This window comes from Ascaphus truei, unplaced genomic scaffold (assembly GCF_040206685.1).
Source record: "Ascaphus truei isolate aAscTru1 unplaced genomic scaffold, aAscTru1.hap1 HAP1_SCAFFOLD_1796, whole genome shotgun sequence".
Taxonomy (NCBI): domain Eukaryota; kingdom Metazoa; phylum Chordata; class Amphibia; order Anura; family Ascaphidae; genus Ascaphus; species Ascaphus truei.
The window spans coordinates 33,282-56,179 of record NW_027454695.1 but is presented as its reverse complement, the minus strand read 5'-3'; the positions used below and the strand labels follow the sequence as shown (position 1 = coordinate 56,179).

General features: G+C 43.7%; 1 long non-coding RNA gene across 1 annotated transcript; it reads left to right on the top strand.

Annotated features, from left to right (window-relative positions):
- The first annotated feature begins 11,598 nt into the window (after nt 1-11,598).
- Nucleotides 11,599-20,090, top strand: LOC142476931 (uncharacterized). Its single transcript, XR_012792067.1, has 6 exons — nt 11,599-11,696; nt 12,929-13,039; nt 15,575-15,741; nt 17,114-17,209; nt 18,654-18,757; nt 19,986-20,090. It is a non-coding gene; the product is annotated as an uncharacterized LOC142476931 (long non-coding RNA).
- Nucleotides 20,091-22,898: the final 2,808 nt, after the last annotated feature.

The window sequence follows — 22,898 nt, the reverse complement described above, 5'->3', positions numbered from 1 at the left end:
CAGCCCCCAAACGTCTGTAATATTAATGCAATGTCTTACTTTTGTTGCAGTGAACACTGAAGAGACGGATCTACTACAACACTGTACAGGATGAGCATACGCTACAAGCAGCAAAATGATCTTGCAGTTGACAGTATGTTGTTCTGGTAATGTGCACAATTATTATTTATGGGCTACACACCACAGTGCTGGACATATTCTGTTAACTTCAACTCTACTCCTAACATGGAGATGTCTTCCTGGTGTTACTGATTCAGTACATCATATGCACAGTGTGGTTATGATATGATGGATTGATTTAATGAACCCACCAACCAATGATGACATCTGCATCATCTTCTGTAAAGTGCAGCTACAGCATGATATTATCAGCATTTGGTGCGGTATAATCAGAGGTATCTATGTGCTTTTGTGCCTGTTTTAAGTCCTCCAGCTTAACGCCCCTACACCTCCCACTACACAGGCATACTTACTTATGCATACACTGACATCTGGCATACCTACACACACCCCAGGGCCACTTCCTTCCCCTGATGTCAGGGAGAGGATGGGCATGCAGAGTGCAGTAAGTCTCCACGTTACTCTGGCCAACAGTCTTGGCCTACCTCCAGCATCTGTCACCCACAACATCTGTTCCCTCCTTGTAAAGTGCTGAACTATCTCACCTGGGTCAGTGCTATAGCTGATCACAGTGCCCGATCAGGATGTCACTGTGACAGGCAGCAGTGCAGATTGACCGGTCAATCAATGCAGTGCCGCAACATATGCACTAAATGAGATTTCCGTGCCCCCAGTCAGGTTACTCCCTGGGCAGTGACCCTGCTCACACCCTCCCCTAGTTCCACCTCTGATCACAATTATCTCTCTTGGAGAGTGTAGCAAATTGGAGTTGGGGGAATCTCACCTCTGCCATGCATGGTCACAATCTGGGCACAGGACCCAAATAGTGGGCAATGTGGCACTTCTTACAGTAGAGAATAAGTAACTTTATTCTTTACTTGTGTATTAAGGACCTTATTTGCATTAAATTCAGTCCACATGGGACCAAGACTTTCTGGCTTACTGAACAAAGTGGAATTGTTTCGTAGAGGGTGGAGAATTGTATTTTATCTGAAATTACCCCCTCTGCACAAAATACAAACAATTATACCCATACAAGTACCTTGTGGAAGTTGTTGCCCTCTATCTTCCTGTGGTCTCTCCCTGTTTCTCACCGTGCCTCCTCCCATTTCCTTGCACCTCTGCGTCTCCGCATATATCCCTATACTCAGAGCCGGCTCCGGTCAGTGACATGGGATGCCCAAATATGAGCATACCCATATATGGGCATCCATGCCACTGACCGGAGCCCGCTCTGTTGCGGATATGGAGAGAGACTGGGAGATTTACATCCCCTTATAATTCATATGGTGCATAGTACCGGCACGTATTGTTTTACCGGTACTGTGTACCTTCCTACTTTCACACTGGTACAGTATATGCTGCAGTGGGACTGAGAGGGATATATTGGTAACACATAGTCATTGTTGGGGGAATTCAATCCATTTTGAAAATAGTAATGAAATGTTTTTTACTTTTCTTTTTTTTCAGTAATGAAGAATGAAACATTTCTGTTAAAATTGAATTGGAGGTGAACTGGATTCATCATCAACTCTGCACCAGTGTGAATTGATGTTCTTTAATGTTCTGATAAGGTACATGCAACATCTCTTCCTCAACCCCTGCACCACTCTCTGCCTCTTGCCTCTCTCTCTCCACCTCCCTGCTAAGCGTATTAACCCATCTAATGTAATCCACATTCCATGTCTCACTTTACTCTTCACTTCTCACGTGCCCTCTGGAATGACTGCTCTCTGACTAACAAGGTCTATTTGTACATGACCTCTTCTGCTCTCATCCACCACCTCTCATTCCCCTCACCCCTGTCCTACTCGATACCTCAGCTTAATTGAACTCTCTCCTCTGACATCTACCCTTATCTCTAACCTCTCCTCACTTTCTGCTTAAACTAACTATCTTGTTAACTTTTACAATGCTATCATCTCCTCCTCCCTCCTCCTCCTTCCTCCTCCCTCCTCCATTATATATATACCCCTTCTAGGCTCTGACACACTCATCCCTCTAAGGCCATGATTATCATGGGCACATGCTTGGTCGTCCACAGTGCGTGCGAGCGATGCAGAGCCGCCTCGGACCTCAGTGCAGGGATTGCTGCATACCCCCAGCATCTGTCACCCACAAACAATACACACACTAATACTCCCCACAATACACACTATAATACCTCCTCAATACTAATCTCCCCAATAATATTATAGCTCCAAACACAATATACACAACACCCTTACACAAGATACACAATCTAGTACTCTCCTCTGCACCTCTACACACAATATAATACTCCCACACACACAATATACACACTACCCTCCTACCCCCATAAAATACAACCAATAATACACACACACTTTGTGGATGTTGGGACCAGCTCCCGGCATGCACCAGTGAAAGAGAGAGGCCTGCAGAAGCTCGGAAGAACTCCCTCCATCCGTGCCTTCCTCCGTTTCACATCTTCTCCCTGTCTCTCTCCCTCCCTTTCCTTGCATCTCCCTGCGTCTTTACGTATACCCAGTCAGTGACGGCTCTGGTCACGTGATGCCTTAATATGGGCTTATCCATATATGTTCATCCACGTCACTAATGTGATGCCCGCACTGTTGCGGAGCTGGTACTTACGACGGGCACTTATTGTTTTATCAGTACTGCGTACCTGACTCTACCGGCCTACTTTCAACACTAGTACAATATGTGCTTCACTACGAGTGAGTGGGGAATATTGGCATCACACAGTCACTGTTGAATATGCCATTCAATCCATTTTGAAAATAGTAATGCAATGTGGTTTTGTTTTGTTTGCTTTTTGCAGTAATGAAGAATGGAAAAGTTATATTAAAATTAAATTGGAGGGGGACTAGATTCAGCATTTCATCATGAACTCTGCACTTGTGAGAATTTAACTTCTTGAATACCCTGACAGGTACACGCAACATTAAGACTATAATCTGCTGTGCAAGCTTTCGTGCTATACCTCCCCCTCAGGTTTTGATTTATACATTTGCTCCCTCAATTCATGTCCTCTAATATTTGAAAGCTCTCTCCTAGCATTTTCTCTTTACCACAGAACGTCATCCCAATGTAACCTCTCTCTTGTTCTTTCTGCTTGCTGTTTCCTCACTCCTCTGTTAAACTTTTCTAATTTCTCTAACTTCCACACTCCTGCTTTTATCCACATGTTCTCCTCTTTCCTTCCCCTACCTTTGCATGTGTCTACACACTGCACCATTTGTACAGACCTCTATTGCAGCTATTTCTGCACTGCTCAATGAAAAGCACTCTTTAATATCCTATTCTCTGTGCCCCCTCTCTCTGCGCCCCCTCTTTTGGCGCCTCCTCTCTCTGCGCCCCCTCTCTCTGCGCCTATCTGTCTCATTCTCTCTACGTCCCTCTCTCTCTACATAGAGCTATCTCTGTCTCTCTCTACACCTATCTCTGTGTCTCCTTCTATGTTTGCTGATGTGTGGGATATCTCTTATAATCTTGAACCTGCTCATATACACATCGGGCCTCCCTGCCTCTGCCTCCCTGCTAAGAGTGTTAACCTATCTAATGTAATCCACATTCCTTTCCTTACTTTTCTCTTCCCTTCTCCTATGCCATCTGGAATGTCCGTTCTCTGACTAACAAGGCTCTAGTTGTACATGACCTCTTCTGCTCTCATCATTCACAATCAGTCATTCCCCTCACCCCATCTTACCTGTCCCACTGATTTGCCTCTGCTTAATTAAACTCTCCTCTGACATCTACTCTAACCTCTCTGCTCTCTCTCTCTTTCCGCTTAAACTAACAATCTTATTAACTCTTACAATGCTATCCTCCTATCTATATGCCCCCTCTAGGCTCTGACACACTTGTCCCTCTAGCCCACACCCTTGGCTAAATTCCCAAACATGTTCATCACACTTCCACTCGCTGTTCTTAATGCCTATGAAGGAAATCACACAATTGATATTTGATTTTTCTACAGTAAAAATGTCTCCAGTCCTGTATAAAGCTGCTCTCTGGGGCCAAACCACACTACTTTTTTTTCACATTCATCAACACTCAAATTTAATTTACGCTGTCTTTTTTTCCCTGTATTTGACTCCCTCCACTAACCTTCTCCTCACACTTGCCATCCTTCCTTCACTTCTCCTCAAGCATTTGACTACTTCAGAGGCAAGGTGGATGCCACCCACAAGGAGATTCCTTCTGTCCCTTCCCCCTTCTCTCCTTCTACCTAATTCTCCTTCTGCATTTGACTCCTTTTCTTCTCTTACAGAGCTGGAAGCTAATCATCTTCTCTTCTCCCTCTACCACATGCCCTCTAGATCGTATCCCCTCACACCTTACTGCATCTCTTAGTCCCCACTCTCACCCACATCTTCAATTCCTCCCTATTCTCTGGCTCTTTACCCTCTTACTTTAAGCCTGTAGTGGTCACCCTTTTCTCAGAAACAACCTACACCCTATGTGCCTTACTAACTACCGCCCTGTATCCCTCCTGCTGTTTGTCTCCTAATTGCTAGAATGTCAACATTCTTAAATCACATTCCCTCCTGGATCCTTTACAACCTGCCTTTCGTACAGCTCGTTCTACAGACTGTGCTTAAAGCAAATTCCCAAGGTCACTTTTCCCTACTAATCCTACTTGATCTATCTGCTGCGTTTGATGCTCTCAATCACTCTCCTCCTTCATATTCTAAACTCTCTCTTGGTATCCGTAACACAGTTCTATCCTGGTTTTCATCATAACTTTCCTGTCACACATTCTCCATCTCTGTTGCTAACATGTCTTCGTCTTCTATTGATCTGTCTGTGGGTATACATCAGGGCTCTGTTCTGAGATCTCTCTTTCTCTCTACATACTATCATTTGGTGACCTCATCAACTCTTTGTGACAATCCTATAAATAACAAATACAAATATCAGGTCATGGGAATAAGTGATTTGGACATAAAAGTAACATTTCGGAAGTGTGGACAACTAATACATCTTGTAGATTGCCTTTACAGTGTGATGTCATTGATTCAGTAGATTGTGTGCAGACCAGGACTGCAGTACAGTGTCACTCACATGGATGACTTGCGTGGTAGAAGCTCAAGAACAAGGATGTCAAACTCCAGTCCTCGAGGGCAGCAAACAGGCCAGGTTTTCAGGATATCCCTACTGAAAACCTGGCCTGTTTGGGACCCTCGAGGACTGGAGTTTGACATGCATGCTCTAGAAGGAGCACAGCTGTGGGTGGGAGGTGGATTTGCTTTGCATCAAATGGTTTGGAGCAAGGTTTATTGTATGTATTATCATAATAACAATGCAATGCTTAACTTTTATTTCAGGAGGGATGACTGCAGAACAGAAGTGAATATTGAAGCCATGTGTTCCTTTTCTTGCAAAAGAGAAAATTTGAAGGACAGTTGAAGAGAAGGAAAATTACTACACAGAGACAGATAAGCAATGTGTATATTTCTCATTTACCATTTAGTATTTGTCGTTTTATTGACTCCACACAATCCGGCTGCTACGGGTTTCACATTGAATATTTTCATCTCTACTCTACCCCTTCCTGTGATCTGAACCATGCAAGTTTTCGTTGATTCAATACATCATGAGTAGAGTGTGGCTACAGTATGAAGTAAAGACCCAAGGACCACATCTACTACCATTCATAACAAGAACATGTGCAGTAGCGCACAGCTGCAGTTCTATGTGATTGTTATGAAAGGTTGAGGTGGTTCAATTCTATGAATCTGGAGTGGGATGGATCCTGTTTGCATCATATGGTTTCATCTAGGCCAGTAGATTATATAACTCTCAGTACAGGTTACACATGGCATCAGTATTAGTGATTTAAAGAGGAGGAAAGCTTCAATGTGGAGAACAAAGCCAAGTAATGTTGAAGTTACTCCTTTTACCATTTACTTGGTCAGTCTGTACTGTCTACTCTCCACACAGCTGCTAAGGATCTTCCATTTTAAATACTTTCACCTCCTATTCTGCACTGCTTTGCTGCCCATTATTCAGAGATGCGTTCCAGTCATGTTTAGCACTCTGAATCTCTCTGCAGTCATTGGTTCAGCACATCATGGGTAGAGCATGGCTACAGATACAGCAAGCTATTATTATTTTACCGGCTGATCACCCATAATATTGCATTAAAACATAGAATATCACTTAATTTCCAAAAGATTCAGTGATGCTGATAATGCAGAATCTCACAACATTTCCCATCATAATGCCATAATGCACAAGTGGGAGAAATAATCCTTGCTATATCTGTACATTGTGTGACGTATTACCTCAATGACCAATGAGAGCAAGTACATCTTCTGTATAGAGCGGCTGTGTTATGATGCAGTTATTGATCATCATTGACATAATCACAAGAATCTTATGCAAAGGGAAATTGTCCGCAGCGAAGTGAGATTTCAGCCCCCAAACGTCTGTAATATTAATGCAATGTCTTACTTTTGTTGCAGTGAACACTGAAGAGACGGATCTACTACAACACTGTACAGGATGAGCATACGCTACAAGCAGCAAAATGATCTTGCAGTTGACAGTATGTTGTTCTGGTAATGTGCACAATTATTATTTATGGGCTACACACCACAGTGCTGGACATATTCTGTTAACTTCAACTCTACTCCTAACATGGAGATGTCTTCCTGGTGTTACTGATTCAGTACATCATATGCACAGTGTGGTTATGATATGATGGATTGATTTAATGAACCCACCAACCAATGATGACATCTGCATCATCTTCTGTAAAGTGCAGCTACAGCATGATATTATCAGCATTTGGTGCGGTATAATCAGAGGTATCTATGTGCTTTTGTGCCTGTTTTAAGTCCTCCAGCTTAACGCCCCTACACCTCCCACTACACAGGCATACTTACTTATGCATACACTGACATCTGGCATACCTACACACACCCCAGGGCCACTTCCTTCCCCTGATGTCAGGGAGAGGATGGGCATGCAGAGTGCAGTAAGTCTCCACGTTACTCTGGCCAACAGTCTTGGCCTACCTCCAGCATCTGTCACCCACAACATCTGTTCCCTCCTTGTAAAGTGCTGAACTATCTCACCTGGGTCAGTGCTATAGCTGATCACAGTGCCCGATCAGGATGTCACTGTGACAGGCAGCAGTGCAGATTGACCGGTCAATCAATGCAGTGCCGCAACATATGCACTAAATGAGATTTCCGTGCCCCCAGTCAGGTTACTCCCTGGGCAGTGACCCTGCTCACACCCTCCCCTAGTTCCACCTCTGATCACAATTATCTCTCTTGGAGAGTGTAGCAAATTGGAGTTGGGGGAATCTCACCTCTGCCATGCATGGTCACAATCTGGGCACAGGACCCAAATAGTGGGCAATGTGGCACTTCTTACAGTAGAGAATAAGTAACTTTATTCTTTACTTGTGTATTAAGGACCTTATTTGCATTAAATTCAGTCCACATGGGACCAAGACTTTCTGGCTTACTGAACAAAGTGGAATTGTTTCGTAGAGGGTGGAGAATTGTATTTTATCTGAAATTACCCCCTCTGCACAAAATACAAACAATTATACCCATACAAGTACCTTGTGGAAGTTGTTGCCCTCTATCTTCCTGTGGTCTCTCCCTGTTTCTCACCGTGCCTCCTCCCATTTCCTTGCACCTCTGCGTCTCCGCATATATCCCTATACTCAGAGCCGGCTCCGGTCAGTGACATGGGATGCCCAAATATGAGCATACCCATATATGGGCATCCATGCCACTGACCGGAGCCCGCTCTGTTGCGGATATGGAGAGAGACTGGGAGATTTACATCCCCTTATAATTCATATGGTGCATAGTACCGGCACGTATTGTTTTACCGGTACTGTATACCTTCCTACTTTCACACTGGTACAGTATATGCTGCAGTGGGACTGAGAGGGATATATTGGTAACACATAGTCATTGTTGGGGGAATTCAATCCATTTTGAAAATAGTAATGAAATGTTTTTTACTTTTCTTTTTTTTCAGTAATGAAGAATGAAACATTTCTGTTAAAATTGAATTGGAGGTGAACTGGATTCATCATCAACTCTGCACCAGTGTGAATTGATGTTCTTTAATGTTCTGATAAGGTACATGCAACATCTCTTCCTCAACCCCTGCACCACTCTCTGCCTCTTGCCTCTCTCTCTCCACCTCCCTGCTAAGCGTATTAACCCATGCCCTCTAGATCGTATCCCCTCACACCTTACTGCATCTCTTAGTCCCCACTCTCACCCACATCTTCAATTCCTCCCTATTCTCTGGCTCTTTACCCTCTTACTTTAAGCCTGTAGTGGTCACCCTTTTCTCAGAAACAACCTACACCCTATGTGCCTTACTAACTACCGCCCTGTATCCCTCCTGCTGTTTGTCTCCTAATTGCTAGAATGTCAACATTCTTAAATCACATTCCCTCCTGGATCCTTTACAACCTGCCTTTCGTACAGCTCGTTCTACAGACTGTGCTTAAAGCAAATTCCCAAGGTCACTTTTCCCTACTAATCCTACTTGATCTATCTGCTGCGTTTGATGCTCTCAATCACTCTCCTCCTTCATATTCTAAACTCTCTCTTGGTATCCGTAACACAGTTCTATCCTGGTTTTCATCATAACTTTCCTGTCACACATTCTCCATCTCTGTTGCTAACATGTCTTCGTCTTCTATTGATCTGTCTGTGGGTATACATCAGGGCTCTGTTCTGAGATCTCTCTTTCTCTCTACATACTATCATTTGGTGACCTCATCAACTCTTTGTGACAATCCTATAAATAACAAATACAAATATCAGGTCATGGGAATAAGTGATTTGGACATAAAAGTAACATTTCGGAAGTGTGGACAACTAATACATCTTGTAGATTGCCTTTACAGTGTGATGTCATTGATTCAGTAGATTGTGTGCAGACCAGGACTGCAGTACAGTGTCACTCACATGGATGACTTGCGTGGTAGAAGCTCAAGAACAAGGATGTCAAACTCCAGTCCTCGAGGGCAGCAAACAGGCCAGGTTTTCAGGATATCCCTACTGAAAACCTGGCCTGTTTGGGACCCTCGAGGACTGGAGTTTGACATGCATGCTCTAGAAGGAGCACAGCTGTGGGTGGGAGGTGGATTTGCTTTGCATCAAATGGTTTGGAGCAAGGTTTATTGTATGTATTATCATAATAACAATGCAATGCTTAACTTTTATTTCAGGAGGGATGACTGCAGAACAGAAGTGAATATTGAAGCCATGTGTTCCTTTTCTTGCAAAAGAGAAAATTTGAAGGACAGTTGAAGAGAAGGAAAATTACTACACAGAGACAGATAAGCAATGTGTATATTTCTTATTTACCATTTAGTATTTGTCGTTTTATTGACTCCACACAATCCGGCTGCTACGGGTTTCACATTGAACATTTTCATCTCTACTCTACCCCTTCCTGTGATCTGAACCATGCAAGTTTTCATTGATTCAATACATCATGAGTAGAGGGTGGCTACAGTATGAAGTAAAGACCCAAGGACCACATCTACTACCATTCATAACAAGAACATGTGCAGTAGCGCACAGCTGCAGTTCTATGTGATTGTTATGAAAGGTTGAGGTGGTTCAATTCTATGAATCTGGAGTGGGATGGATCCTGTTTGCATCACATGGTTTCATCTAGGCCAGTAGATTATATAACTCTCAGTACAGGTTACACATGGCATCAGTATTAGTGATGTAAAGAGGAGGAAAGCTTCAATGTGGAGAACAAAGCCAAGTAATGTTGAAGTTACTCCTTTTACCATTTACTTGGTCAGTCTGTACTGTCTACTCCCCACACAGCTGCTAAGGGTCTTCCATTTTAAATACTTTCACCTCCTATTCTGCACTGCTTTGCTGCCCATTATTTAGAGATGCGTTCCAGTCATGTTTACCACTCTGAATCTCTCTGCAGTCATTGATTCAGCACATCATGGGTAGAGCATGGCTACAGATACAGAAAGCTTTTATTATTTTACCGGCTGATCATCCATAATATTGCATTAAAACATAGAATATCACTTAATTTCCAAAAGATTCAGTGATGCTGATAATGCAGAATCTCACAACATTTCCCAACATAATGCCATAATGCACCAGAGGAAGAAATAATCCTTGCTATATCTGTACATTGTGTGACGTATTACCTCCATGACCATTGATAGCAAGTACATCTTCTGTATAGAGCGGCTGTGTTATGATGCAGTTATTGATCATCATTGACATAATCACAAGAATCTTATGCAAAGGGAAATTGTCCGCAGCGAAGTGAGATGTGTGCCTGTTTTAAGTCCTCCAGCTTAACGCCCCTACACCTCCCACTACACAGACATACTTACTTATGCATACACTGACATCTGGCATACCTACACACACCCCAGGGCCACTTCCTTCCCCTGATGTCAGGGAGAGGATGGGCATGCAGAGTGCAGTAAGTCTCCACGTTACTCTGGCCAACAGTCTTGGCCTACCCCCAGCATCTGTCACCCACAACATCTGTTCCCTCCTTGTAAAGTGCTGAACTATCTCACCTGGGTCAGTGCTATAGCTGATCACAGTGCCCGATCATGATGTCACTGTGACAGGCAGCAGTGCAGATTGACCGGTCAATCAATGCAGTGCCGCACCATATGCACTAAATGAGATTTCCGTGCCCCCTGTCAGGTTACTCCCTGGGCAGTGACCCTGCTCACCCCCTCCCCTAGTTCCACCTCTGACCACAATTATCTCTCTTGGAGAGTGTAGCAAATTGGTGTTGGGGGAATCTCACCTCTGCCATGCATGGTCACAATCTGGGCACAGGACCCAAATAGTGGGCAATGTGGCACTTCTTACAGTAGAGAATAAGTAACTTTATTCTTTACTTGTGTATTAAGGACCTTATTTGCATTAAATTCAGTCCACATGGGACCAAGACTTTCTGGCTTACTGAACAAAGTGGAATTGTTTCGTAGAGGGTGGAGAATTGTATTTTATCTGAAATTACCCCCTCTGCACAAAATACAAACAATTATACACATACATGTACCTTGTGGAAGTTGTTGCCCTCTATCTTCCTGTGGTCTCTCCCTGTTTCTCACCGTGCCTCCTCCCATTTCCTTGCACCTCTGCGTCTCCGCATATATCCCTATACTCAGAGCCGGCTCCGGTCAGTGACATGGGATGCCCAAATATGAGCATATCCATACATGGGCATCCATGCCACTGACCGGAGCCCACTCTGTTGCGGATATGGAGAGAGACTGGGAGATTTACATCCCCTTATAATTCATATGGTGCATAGTACCGGCACGTATTGTTTTACCGTTACTGTGTACCTTCCTACTTTCACACTGGTACAGTATGTGCTGCAGTGGGACTGAGAGGGATATATTGGTAACACATAGTTATTGTTGGGGGAATTCAATCCATTTTGAAAATAGTAATGCAATGTTTTATACTTTTTTTTTTGCAGTAATGAAGAATGAAAAAGTTCTGTTAAAATTGAATTGGAGGTGAACTGGAATCATCATCAACTCTGCACCAGTGTGAATTGATGTTCTTTAATGTTCTGATAAGGTACATGCAACATCTCTTCCTCAACCCCTACACCACTCTCTGCCTCTTGCCTCTCTCTCTCCACCTCCCTGCTAAGCGTATTAACCCATCTAATGTAATCCACATTCCATGTCTCACTTTACTCTTCACTTCTCACGTGCCCTCTGGAATGTCTGCTCTCTGACTAACAAGGTCTATTTGTACATGACCTCTTCTGCTCTCATCATCCACCACTTCTCATTCCCCTCACCCCTGTCCTACTCGATACCTCAGCTTAATTGAACTCTCTCCTCTGACATCTACCCTTATCTCTAACCTCTCCTCACTTTCTGCTTAAACTAACTATCTTGTTAACTTTTACAATGCTATCATCTCCTCCTCCTCCCTCCTCCCTCCTCCATTATATATTTATATGCCCCTTCTAGGCTCTGACACACTCATCCCTCTAAGGCCATGATTATCATGGGCACATGCTTGGTCATCCACAGTGCGTGCGAGCGATGCAGAGCCGCCTCGGACCTCAGTGCAGGGATTGCTGCATACCCCAGCATCTGTCACCCACAAACAATACACACACTAATACTCCCCACAATACACACTATAATACCTCCTCAATACTAATCTCTCCAATAATATTATAGCTCCAAACACAATATACACAACACCCTTACACAAGATACACAATCTAGTACTCTCCTCTGCACCTCTACACACAATATAATACTCCCACACACACAATATACACACTACCCTCCTACCCCCATAAAATACAACCAATAATACACACACACTTTGTGGATGTTGGGACCAGCTCCCGGCATGCACCAGTGAAAGAGAGAGGCCAGCAGAAGCTCGGAAGAACTCCCTCTCTCCATCCGTGCCTCCCTCCGTTTCCCATCTTCTCCCTGTGTCTCTCCCTCCCTTTCCTTGCATCTCCCTGCGTCTTTACGTATACCCAGTCAGTGACGGCTCTGGTCACGTGATGCCTTAATATGGGCTTATCCATATATGTTCATCCACGTCACTAATGTGATGCCCGCACTGTTGCGGAGCTGGTACTTACGACGCGCACTTATTGTTTTATCAGTACTGCGTACCTGACTCTACCGGCCTACTTTCAACACTAGTACAATAAGTGCTTCACTACGAGTGAGTGGGGAATATTGGCATCACACAGTCACTGTTGAATATGCCATTCAATCCATTTTGAAAATAGTAATGCAATGTGGTTTTGTTTTGTTTGCTTTTTGCAGTAATGAAGAATGGATAAGTTATATTAAAATTAAATTGGAGGGGAACTGGATTCAGCATTTCATCATGAACTCTGCACTTGTGAGAATTTACCTTCTTGAATGCCCTGAGAGGTACACGCAACTTTAAGACTATAATCTGCTGTGCAAGCTTTCGTGCTATACCTCCCCCTCAGGTTTTGATTTATACATTTGCTCCCTCAAGTCATGTCCTCTAATATTTGAAAGCTCTCTCCTAGCATTTTCTCTCTACCACAGAACGTCATCCCAATGTAACCTCTCTCTTGTTCTCTCTGCTTGCTGTTTCCTCACTTTTCTGTTAAACTTTTCTAATTTCTCTAACTTCCACACTCCTGCTTTTATCCACATGTTCTCCTCTTTCCTTCCCCTACCTTTGCATGTGTCTACACACTGCACCATTTGTACAGACCTCTATTGCAGCTATTTCTGCACTGCTCAATGAAAAGCACTCATGTACATCCTATTCTCTGCGCCCCCTCTCTCTGCGCCCCCTCTCTCTCTGCGCCCCCTCTCTCTCTGCGCCCCCTCTCTCTCTGCGCCCCCTCTCTCTCTGCGCCCCCTCTCTCTCTGCGCCCCCTCTCTCTCTGCGCCCCCTCTCTCTCTGCGCCCCCTCTCTCTCTGCGCCCCCTCTCTCTCTGCGCCCCCTCTCTCTCTGCGCCCCCTCTCTCTGCGCCTATCTGTCTCATTCTCTCTACGTCCCTCTCTCTCTACATAGAGCTATCTCTGTCTCTCTCTACACCTATCTCTGTGTCTCCTTCTATGTTTGCTGATGTGTGGGATATCTCTTATAATCTTGAACCTGCTCATATACACATCGGGTCTCCCTGCCTCTGCCTCCCTGCTAAGAGTGTTAACCTATCTAATGTAATCCACATTCCTTTCCTTACTTTTCTCTTCCCTTCTCCTATGCCCTCTGGAATGTCCGTTCTCTGACTAACAAGGCTCTAGTTGTACATGACCTCTTCTGCTCTCATCATTCACAATCAGTCATTCCCCTCACCCCATCTTACCTGTCCCACTGATTTTCCTCTGCTTAATTAAACTCTCCTCTGACATCTACTCTAACCTCTCTGCTCTCTCTCTCTCTTTCTGCTTAAACTGACAATCTTATTAACTCTTACAATGCTATCCTCTATATGCCCCTTCAAGCTCTGACACACACGTCCCTCTAACCCACACCCTTGGCTAAATTCCCAAACATGTTCATCACACTTCCACTCACTGTTCTTAATGCCTATGAAGGAAATCTCACACTTGATGTTTGATTTTTCTACAGTAAAAATGTCTCCAGTCCTGTATAAAGCTGCTCTCTGGGGCCAAACCACACTACTTTTTTTTCCACATTCATCAACACACAAATTTAATTTACGCTGTCTTTTTTCCCCTGTATTTGACTCCCTCCACTAACCTTCTTCTCACACTTGCCATCCTTCCTTCACTTCTCCTCAAGCATTTGACTACTTCAGAGGCAAGGTGGATGCCACCCACAAGGAGATTCCTTCTGTCCCTTCCCCCTTCTCTCCTTCTACCTAATTCTCCTTCTGCATTTGACTCCTTTTCTTCTCTTACAGAGCTGGAAGCTAATCATCTTCTCTTCTCCCTCTACCACATGCCCTCTAGATCGTATCCCCTCACACCTTACTGCATCTCTTAGTCCCCACTCTCACCCACATCTTCAAGTCCTCCCTATTCTCTGGCTCTTTACCCTCTTACTTTAAGCCTGTAGTGGTCACCCTTTTCTCAGAAACAACCTACACCCTATGTGCCTTACTAACTACCGCCCTATATCCCTCCTGCTGTTTGTCTCCTAATTGCTAGAATGTCAACATTCTTAAATCACATGCCCTCCTGGATCCTTTACAACCTGCCTTTCGTACAGCTCGTTCTACAGACTGTGCTTAAAGCAAATTCCCAAGGTCACTTTTCCCTACTAATCCTACTTGATCTATCTGCTGCGTTTGATGCTCTCAATCACTCTCCTCCTTCATATTCTAAACTCTCTCTTGGTATCCGTAACACAGTTCTATCCTGGTTTTCATCATAACTTTCCTGTCACACATTCTCCATCTCTGTTGCTAACATGTCTTCGTCTTCTATTGATCTGTCTGTGGGTATACATCAGGGCTCTGTTCTGAGATCTCTCTTTCTCTCTACATACTATCATTTGGTGACCTCATCAACTCTTTGTGACAATCCTATAAATAACAAATACAAATATCAGGTCATGGGAATAAGTGATTTGGACATAAAAGTAACATTTCGGAAGTGTGGACAACTAATACATCTTGTAGATTGCCTTTACAGTGTGATGTCATTGATTCAGTAGATTGTGTGCAGACCAGGACTGCAGTACAGTGTCACTCACATGGATGACTTGCGTGGTAGAAGCTCAAGAACAAGGATGTCAAACTCCAGTCCTCGAGGGCAGCAAACAGGCCAGGTTTTCAGGATATCCCTACTGAAAACCTGGCCTGTTTGGGACCCTCGAGGACTGGAGTTTGACATGCATGCTCTAGAAGGAGCACAGCTGTGGGTGGGAGGTGGATTTGCTTTGCATCAAATGGTTTGGAGCAAGGTTTATTGTATGTATTATCATAATAACAATGCAATGCTTAACTTTTATTTCAGGAGGGATGACTGCAGAACAGAAGTGAATATTGAAGCCATGTGTTCCTTTTCTTGCAAAAGAGAAAATTTGAAGGACAGTTGAAGAGAAGGAAAATTACTACACTGGCGACACACTTTATTCGAGCTTGGCTAGTCCCACGAATTCGGGTATACCCGGGTGTATTGAGGTTTGTGACTGTTTTCTGCCCGAGTACATTGAGTTATTTTCCAAGCAGGGATTGAAGCATTTTATTCCCTATGGCTGCAATACTGCACAATATATATATATAAACTGCATTACAATTCATGAATTTATGCCATCTGGTAGACACGCGAAGCATTGCAGCCTATTAAACCCTAATCATTATCATTTAACAGATCAGCCGCCCATCAGCCAGGCATGAACCCAGGCTGGGAAGGCAAATGCAACGGGGCTTGTCAGAGGTTAGGAGTGGCGCATTCCAGGTATCTGCCAGGTACATACCGGGTATTTGCTCGAATAAAGTGTGTCGGTGCAGTACACAGAGACAGATAAGCAATGTGTATATTTCTCATTTACCATTTAGTATTTGTCGTTTTATTGACTCCACACAATCCGGCTGCTACGGGTTTCACATTGAATATTTTCATCTCTACTCTACCCCTTCCTGTGATCTGAACCATGCAAGTTTTCGTTGATTCAATACATCATGAGTAGAGTGTGGCTACAGTATGAAGTAAAGACCCAAGGACCACATCTACTACCATTCATAACAAGAACATGTGCAGTAGCGCACAGCTGCAGTTCTATGTGATTGTTATGAAAGGTTGAGGTGGTTCAATTCTATGAATCTGGAGTGGGATGGATCCTGTTTGCATCATATGGTTTCATCTAGGCCAGTAGATTATATAACTCTCAGTACAGGTTACACATGGCATCAGTATTAGTGATTTAAAGAGGAGGAAAGCTTCAATGTGGAGAACAAAGCCAAGTAATGTTGAAGTTACTCCTTTTACCATTTACTTGGTCAGTCTGTACTGTCTACTCTCCACACAGCTGCTAAGGATCTTCCATTTTAAATACTTTCACCTCCTATTCTGCACTGCTTTGCTGCCCATTATTCAGAGATGCGTTCCAGTCATGTTTAGCACTCTGAATCTCTCTGCAGTCATTGGTTCAGCACATCATGGGTAGAGCATGGCTACAGATACAGCAAGCTATTATTATTTTACCGGCTGATCACCCATAATATTGCATTAAAACATAGAATATCACTTAATTTCCAAAAGATTCAGTGATGCTGATAATGCAGAATCTCACAACATTTCCCATCATAATGCCATAATGCACAAGTGGGAGAAATAATCCTTGCTATATCTGTACATTGTGTGACGTATTACCTCAATGACCAATGAGAGCAAGTACATCTTCTGTATAGAGCGGCTGTGTTATGATGCAGTTATTGATCATCATTGACATAATCACAAGAATCTTATGCAAAGGGAAATTGTCCGCAGCGAAGTGAGATTTCAGCCCCCAAACGTCTGTAATATTAATGCAATGTCTTACTTTTGTTGCAGTGAACACTGAAGAGACGGATCTACTACAACACTGTACAGGATGAGCATACGCTACAAGCAGCAAAATGATCTTGCAGTTGACAGTATGTTGTTCTGGTAATGTGCACAATTATTATTTATGGGCTACACACCACAGTGCTGGACATATTCTGTTAACTTCAACTCTACTCCTAACATGGAGATGTCTTCCTGGTGTTACTGATTCAGTACATCATATGCACAGTGTGGTTATGATATGATGGATTGATTTAATGAACCCACCAACCAATGATGACATCTGCATCATCTTCTGTAAAGTGCAGCTACAGCATGATATTATCAGCATTTGGTGCGGTATAATCAGAGGTATCTATGTGCTTTTGTGCCTGTTTTAAGTCCTCCAGCTTAACGCCCCTACACCTCCCACTACACAGGCATACTTACTTATGCATACACTGACATCTGGCATACCTACACACACCCCAGGGCCACTTCCTTCCCCTGATGTCAGGGAGAGGATGGGCATGCAGAGTGCAGTAAGTCTCCACGTTACTCTGGCCAACAGTCTTGGCCTACCTCCAGCATCTGTCACCCACAACATCTGTTCCCTCCTTGTAAAGTGCTGAACTATCTCACCTGGGTCAGTGCTATAGCTGATCACAGTGCCCGATCAGGATGTCACTGTGACAGGCAGCAGTGCAGATTGACCGGTCAATCAATGCAGTGCCGCAACATATGCACTAAATGAGATTTCCGTGCCCCCAGTCAGGTTACTCCCTGGGCAGTGACCCTGCTCACACCCTCCCCTAGTTCCACCTCTGATCACAATTATCTCTCTTGGAGAGTGTAGCAAATTGGAGTTGGGGGAATCTCACCTCTGCCATGCATGGTCACAATCTGGGCACAGGACCCAAATAGTGGGCAATGTGGCACTTCTTACAGTAGAGAATAAGTAACTTTATTCTTTACTTGTGTATTAAGGACCTTATTTGCATTAAATTCAGTCCACATGGGACCAAGACTTTCTGGCTTACTGAACAAAGTGGAATTGTTTCGTAGAGGGTGGAGAATTGTATTTTATCTGAAATTACCCCCTCTGCACAAAATACAAACAATTATACCCATACAAGTACCTTGTGGAAGTTGTTGCCCTCTATCTTCCTGTGGTCTCTCCCTGTTTCTCACCGTGCCTCCTCCCATTTCCTTGCACCTCTGCGTCTCCGCATATATCCCTATACTCAGAGCCGGCTCCGGTCAGTGACATGGGATGCCCAAATATGAGCATACCCATATATGGGCATCCATGCCACTGACCGGAGCCCGCTCTGTTGCGGATATGGAGAGAGACTGGGAGATTTACATCCCCTTATAATTCATATGGTGCATAGTACCGGCACGTATTGTTTTACCGGTACTGTGTACCTTCCTACTTTCACACTGGTACAGTATATGCTGCAGTGGGACTGAGAGGGATATATTGGTAACACATAGTCATTGTTGGGGGAATTCAATCCATTTTGAAAATAGTAATGAAATGTTTTTTACTTTTCTTTTTTTTCAGTAATGAAGAATGAAACATTTCTGTTAAAATTGAATTGGAGGTGAACTGGATTCATCATCAACTCTGCACCAGTGTGAATTGATGTTCTTTAATGTTCTGATAAGGTACATGCAACATCTCTTCCTCAACCCCTGCACCACTCTCTGCCTCTTGCCTCTCTCTCTCCACCTCCCTGCTAAGCGTATTAACCCATCTAATGTAATCCACATTCCATGTCTCACTTTACTCTTCACTTCTCACGTGCCCTCTGGAATGACTGCTCTCTGACTAACAAGGTCTATTTGTACATGACCTCTTCTGCTCTCATCCACCACCTCTCATTCCCCTCACCCCTGTCCTACTCGATACCTCAGCTTAATTGAACTCTCTCCTCTGACATCTACCCTTATCTCTAACCTCTCCTCACTTTCTGCTTAAACTAACTATCTTGTTAACTTTTACAATGCTATCATCTCCTCCTCCTCCCTCCTCCTCCTCCCTCCTCCATCATATATATGCCCCTTCTAGGCTCTGACACACTCATCCCTCTAAGGCCATGATTATCATGGGCACATGCTTGGTCATCCACAGTGTGTGCGAGCGATGCAGAGCCGCCTCGGACCTCAGTGCAGGGATTGCTGCATACCCCCAGCATCTGTCACCCACAAACAATACACACACTAATACTCCCCACAATACACACTATAATACCTCCTCAATACTAATCTCCCCAATAATATTATAGCTCCAAACACAATATACACAACACCCTTACACAAGATACACAATCTAGTACTCTCCTCTGCACCTCTACACACAATATAATACTCCCACACACACAATATACACACTACCCTCCTACCCCCATAAAATACAACCAATAATACACACACACTTTGTGGATGTTGGGACCAGCTCCCGGCATGCACCAGTGAAAGAGAGAGGCCCGCAGAAGCTCGGAAGAACTCCCTCCATCCGTGCCTTCCTCCGTTTCACATCTTCTCCCTGTCTCTCTCCCTCCCTTTCCTAGCATCTCCCTGCGTCTTTACGTATACCCAGTCAGTGACGGCTCTGGTCACGTGATGCCTTAATATGGGCTTATCCATATATGTTCATCCACGTCACTAATGTGATGCCCGCACTGTTGCGGAGCTGGTACTTACGACGGGCACTTATTGTTTTATCAGTACTGCGTACCTGACTCTACCGGCCTACTTTCAACACTAGTACAATATGTGCTTCACTACGAGTGAGTGGGGAATATTGGCATCACACAGTCACTGTTGAATATGCCATTCAATCCATTTTGAAAATAGTAATGCAATGTGGTTTTGTTTTGTTTGCTTTTTGCAGTAATGAAGAATGGAAAAGTTATATTAAAATTAAATTGGAGGGGGACTAGATTCAGCATTTCATCATGAACTCTGCACTTGTGAGAATTTAACTTCTTGAATACCCTGACAGGTACACGCAACATTAAGACTATAATCTGCTGTGCAAGCTTTCGTGCTATACCTCCCCCTCAGGTTTTGATTTATACATTTGCTCCCTCAATTCATGTCCTCTAATATTTGAAAGCTCTCTCCTAGCATTTTCTCTTTACCACAGAACGTCATCCCAATGTAACCTCTCTCTTGTTCTTTCTGCTTGCTGTTTCCTCACTCCTCTGTTAAACTTTTCTAATTTCTCTAACTTCCACACTCCTGCTTTTATCCACATGTTCTCCTCTTTCCTTCCCCTACCTTTGCATGTGTCTACACACTGCACCATTTGTACAGACCTCTATTGCAGCTATTTCTGCACTGCTCAATGAAAAGCACTCTTTAATATCCTATTCTCTGTGCCCCCTCTCTCTGCGCCCCCTCTTTTGGCGCCTCCTCTCTCTGCGCCCCCTCTCTCTGCGCCTATCTGTCTCATTCTCTCTACGTCCCTCTCTCTCTACATAGAGCTATCTCTGTCTCTCTCTACACCTATCTCTGTGTCTCCTTCTATGTTTGCTGATGTGTGGGATATCTCTTATAATCTTGAACCTGCTCATATACACATCGGGCCTCCCTGCCTCTGCCTCCCTGCTAAGAGTGTTAACCTATCTAATGTAATCCACATTCCTTTCCTTACTTTTCTCTTCCCTTCTCCTATGCCATCTGGAATGCCCGTTCTCTGACTAACAAGGCTCTAGTTGTACATGACCTCTTCTGCTCTCATCATTCACAATCAGTCATTCCCCTCACCCCATCTTACCTGTCCCACTGATTTTCCTCTGCTTAATTAAACTCTCCTCTGACATCTACTCTAACCTCTCTCTCTCTTTCCGCTTAAACTAACAATCTTATTAACTCTTACAATGCTATCCTCCTATCTATATGCCCCCTCTAGGCTCTGACACACTTGTCCCTCTAGCCCACACCCTTGGCTAAATTCCCAAACATGTTCATCACACTTCCACTCGCTGTTCTTAATGCCTATGAAGGAAATCACACAATTGATATTTGATTTTTCTACAGTAAAAATGTCTCCAGTCCTGTATAAAGCTGCTCTCTGGGGCCAAACCACACTACTTTTTTTTCACATTCATCAACACTCAAATTTAATTTACGCTGTCTTTTTTTCCCTGTATTTGACTCCCTCCACTAACCTTCTCCTCACACTTGCCATCCTTCCTTCACTTCTCCTCAAGCATTTGACTACTTCAGAGGCAAGGTGGATGCCACCCACAAGGAGATTCCTTCTGTCCCTTCCCCCTTCTCTCCTTCTACCTAATTCTCCTTCTGCATTTGACTCCTTTTCTTCTCTTACAGAGCTGGAAGCTAATCATCTTCTCTTCTCCCTCTACCACATGCCCTCTAGATCGTATCCCCTCACACCTTACTGCATCTCTTAGTCCCCACTCTCACCCACATCTTCAATTCCTCCCTATTCTCTGGCTCTTTACCCTCTTACTTTAAGCCTGTAGTGGTCACCCTTTTCTCAGAAACAACCTACACCCTATGTGCCTTACTAACTACCGCCCTGTATCCCTCCTGCTGTTTGTCTCCTAATTGCTAGAATGTCAACATTCTTAAATCACATTCCCTCCTGGATCCTTTACAACCTGCCTTTCGTACAGCTCGTTCTACAGACTGTGCTTAAAGCAAATTCCCAAGGTCACTTTTCCCTACTAATCCTACTTGATCTATCTGCTGCGTTTGATGCTCTCAATCACTCTCCTCCTTCATATTCTAAACTCTCTCTTGGTATCCGTAACACAGTTCTATCCTGGTTTTCATCATAACTTTCCTGTCACACATTCTCCATCTCTGTTGCTAACATGTCTTCGTCTTCTATTGATCTGTCTGTGGGTATACATCAGGGCTCTGTTCTGAGATCTCTCTTTCTCTCTACATACTATCATTTGGTGACCTCATCAACTCTTTGTGACAATCCTATAAATAACAAATACAAATATCAGGTCATGGGAATAAGTGATTTGGACATAAAAGTAACATTTCGGAAGTGTGGACAACTAATACATCTTGTAGATTGCCTTTACAGTGTGATGTCATTGATTCAGTAGATTGTGTGCAGACCAGGACTGCAGTACAGTGTCACTCACATGGATGACTTGCGTGGTAGAAGCTCAAGAACAAGGATGTCAAACTCCAGTCCTCGAGGGCAGCAAACAGGCCAGGTTTTCAGGATATCCCTACTGAAAACCTGGCCTGTTTGGGACCCTCGAGGACTGGAGTTTGACATGCATGCTCTAGAAGGAGCACCGCTGTGGGTGGGAGGTGGATTTGCTTTGCATCAAATGGTTTGGAGCAAGGTTTATTGTATGTATTATCATAATAACAATGCAATGCTTAACTTTTATTTCAGGAGGGATGACTGCAGAACAGAAGTGAATATTGAAGCCATGTGTTCCTTTTCTTGCAAAAGAGAAAATTTGAAGGACAGTTGAAGAGAAGGAAAATTACTACACCGAGACAGATAAGCAATGTGTATATTTCTCATTTACCATTTAGTATTTGTCGTTTTATTGACTCCACACAATCCGGCTGCTACGGGTTTCACATTGAATATTTTCATCTCTACTCTACCCCTTCCTGTGATCTGAACCATGCAAGTTTTCGTTGATTCAATACATCATGAGTAGAGGGTGGCTACAGTATGAAGTAAAGACCCAAGGACCACATCTACTACCATTCATAACAAGAACATGTGCAGTAGCGCACAGCTGCAGTTCTATGTGATTGTTATGAAAGGTTGAGGTGGTTCAATTCTATGAAT